The 3,409-nt window shown below is 47.9% G+C and overlaps 1 non-coding gene across 1 annotated transcript; it reads right to left on the bottom strand.

The window, feature by feature from the left end:
- Nucleotides 1-866: 866 nt before the first annotated feature.
- On the bottom strand, nt 867-939 carry TRNAL-UAA (transfer RNA leucine (anticodon UAA)). Its single transcript has one exon. It is a non-coding gene; the product is annotated as a tRNA-Leu (tRNA).
- Between the last annotated feature and the right edge of the window lie 2,470 nt (nt 940-3,409).

The raw sequence follows: 3,409 nt of genomic DNA, 5'->3' as shown, positions 1-3,409 counted from the left end.
GAAAATTTGCAGTAAGAAAGTGCGCAGTAATGCAAAAAGAATATCAAATTAGCAGAGCGTGGTTTCGATCCACGGACTTCTGGGTGATGGGCCCAGCCCGCCTCCACTGCGCCACTCTGCTTCACTCTAGTTACGTGGGAAAACGTGCAGTAGGAAAGTGCGCACTATTGCAAAAGAAAAAGCTATAGGAGCGTGCTTTCGATCCACGGACCTCTGGGTTATGGGCCCAGCACGCTTCCACTGCGCCACTCTGCTGCATTTTAGTTCCGTGAGAAAATGTGCAGTCAGAAAGTGCGCACCGATGCAAAAAAATTATAAAATTAGCAGAGCGTGGTTTCGATCCACGGACCTCTGGGTTATGGGCCCAGCACGCTTCCACTGCGACACTCTGCTGCACTCTAGTTACGTGAAAAAATGTGCAGTAAGAAACTGCGCACTAATGCTAAAGGATATAAAATTAGCAGAGTGTGGTTTAGATTTATGGACCTCTGGATTATAGGCCCAGCACGCTACCACTGCAACATTTTGCGGCACTCTAATTACGTGAGAAATCGTGCAGTAAGAAACTGCGCACTAATGCAAAAACTATACAATTAGCAGTGCGTGGTTTCGATCCACGGACCTCTGGGTCATAGGCCCAGCAGGCTCCCACTGCGCCACTCTGCATCACTTTAGTTACGTGAGAAAATGTGCAGTAAGAAACTGTGCACTAATGCAAAACATCATACAATTAGCAAAGCGTCGTTTCGATCTACGGACCTCTTGGTTATGGGCCCAGCACGCTTCGACTGCGCCACTCTGCTGCACTCTAGTTACGTGAGAAAATGTGCAGTAAGAAACTGCGCACGAATGCAAAAACTCTACAATTAGCAGAGCGTGGTTTCGATCCACGGACCTCTGGGTCTTAGGCCCAGCACGCTCCCACTGCGCCACTCTGCATCACTCTAGTTACGTGAGAAAATGTGCAGTAAGAAACGGTGCACTAATGCAAAAAATCATACAATTAGCAGAGCGTGGTTTCGATCTACGGACCTCTGGGTTATGGGCCCAGCACGCTTCCACTGCGCCACTCTGCTGCACTCTAGTTACGTGAGAAAATGTGCAGTAAGAAACTGCGCACATATGCAAAAGAAAATAAAAGTAGCAGAGCGTGGTTTCCATCCAAGAACTTCTGGGTAATGGGCCTAGCACGCTTCCACTGCACCACTCTGCTGCATTCTACTTACGTGGCAAAATGTGCAGTAAGAAAGTGCGCAGTAATGCAAAAAGAATATCAAATTAGCAGAGCGTGGTTTCGATCCACGTACTTCTGGGTTATGGGCCTAGCACGCCTCCACTGCGCCACTCTGCTGCACTCTAGTTGCGTGGGAAAACGTGCAGTAGGAAAGTGCGCACTACTGCGAAAGAAAATGAAGCTATAGGAGCGTGCTTTCGATCCACGGACCTCTGGGTTATGGGCCCAGCACGCTTCCACTGCGCCACTCTGCTGCATTTTAGTTCCGTGAGAAAATGTGCAGTCAAAAAGTGCGCACCGATGCAAAAAACTTATAAAATTAGCAGAGCGTGGTTTCGATCCACGGACCTCTGGGTTATGGGCCCAGCACGCTTCCACTGCCACACTCTGCTGCACTCTAGTTACGTGAGAAAATGTGCAGTAAGAAACTGCGTACTAAAGCAAAAAATTCAAAAAATCGCAGAGCGTGGTTTCGATCCACGGACCTCTGGGTTACGGGCCCAGCACGCTTCCACTGCGCCACTCTGCTGCACTCAAGTTACGTGAGAAACTGTGCAGTAAGAAACTGCGCACTTATGTAAAAGAAAATAAAATTAGCAGAGCGTGGTTTCGATCCACGGACACCTGGGTTATGGGCCCAGCACGCTCCCACTGCGCCCTTCTGCTGTATTCTAGTTCGGTGAGAAAATGTGCAGTAAGAAACTGCGCACTTATGCAAAAGAAAATAAAATTAGCAGAACGTAGTTTCGATCCACGGACAACTGGGTTATGGGCCATGCACGCTTCCACTGCGCCCTTCTGCTGTATTCTAGTTCGGTGAGAAAATGTGCGGTAAGAAACTGCGCACTTATGCAAAAGAAAATAAAATTAGCAGAGCGTTGTTTCGATCCACGGACACCTTGGTTATGGGCCCAGCACGCTTTCACTGCGCCACTCTGCTGCACTCTAGTTACGTGAGAAAATGTGCAGTAAGAAACTGCGCACTTATGCAAAAGAAAATAAAATTAGCAGAGCGTAGTTTCGATCCACGGAACACTGGGTTATGGGCCATACACGCTTCCACTGCGCCCTCCTGCTGTATTCTAGTTCGGTGAGAAAATGTGCGGTAAGAAACTGCGCACTTATGCAAAAGAAAATAAAATTAGCAGAGCGTTGTTTCGATCCACAGGCACCTGGGTTATGGGCCCAGCACGCTTTCACTGAGTCATTCTGCTGCATTGTAGTTACGTGGGAAAATGTGCATTAAGAAAGTGCGCACTATTGCAAAAGAATAATAAATTCGCAGAGCGTGGTATCTATCCACGGACCTCTGGGTTATGGGCCCAGCACGGTTCCACTGCGCCACCTTGCTGCACTCTGGTTATGTGAGAAAATGTGCACTTAGAAACTGCACACTAATGCTAAACAATATAAAATTAGCAGAGTGTGGTTTAGATCTATGGACCTCTGGATTATAGGCTCAGCACGCTTCCACTGCAACACTTTGCGGCACTCTAATTACGTGAGAAATTGTGCAGTAAGAAACTGCGCACTAATCAAAAACTATACAATTAGCAGAGCGTGGTTTCGATCCACAGACCTATGGGTCATAGGCCCAGCACGCTCCCACTGCGCCACTCTGCATCACTCTAGTTACGTGAGAAAATGTGCAGTAAGAAACTGTGCACTAATGCAAAAAATCATACAATTAGCAGAGCGGGGTTTCGATCTACGGACCTCTGAGTTATGAGCCCAGCACGCTTCCACTGTGCACTCTGCTGCACTCTAGTTACGTGAGAAAATGTGCAGTAAGAAACTGCGCACATATGCAAAAGAAAATAAAATTAGCACAGCGTGGTTTCGATCCACGGACCTCTGGGTTATGGGCCCAGCACGCTTCCACTGCGCCACTCTGGTGCACTTTAGTTACGTGAGAAAATGTGCAGTAAGAAACTGCAAACAATGCAAAGAAAATAAAATTAGCAGAGCGTGGTTTCCATCCAAGAACCTCTGGGTAATGGGCCTAGCACGCTTCCACTGCACCACTCTGCTGCATTCTACTTACGTGGCAAAATGTGCAGTAAGAAAGTGCGCAGTAATGCAAAAAGAATATCAAATTAGCAGAGCGTGGTTTCGATCCACGGACTTCTGGGTTATGGGCCCAGCACGCCTCCACTGCGCCACTCTGCTGCACTC

The sequence above is a fragment of the Rhipicephalus microplus genome, chromosome 5, assembly GCF_043290135.1.
Source record: "Rhipicephalus microplus isolate Deutch F79 chromosome 5, USDA_Rmic, whole genome shotgun sequence".
NCBI lineage: Eukaryota > Metazoa > Arthropoda > Arachnida > Ixodida > Ixodidae > Rhipicephalus > Rhipicephalus microplus.
Note: the sequence above shows the minus strand (reverse complement) of the source record. Positions and strands in the feature narration are given on the sequence as shown.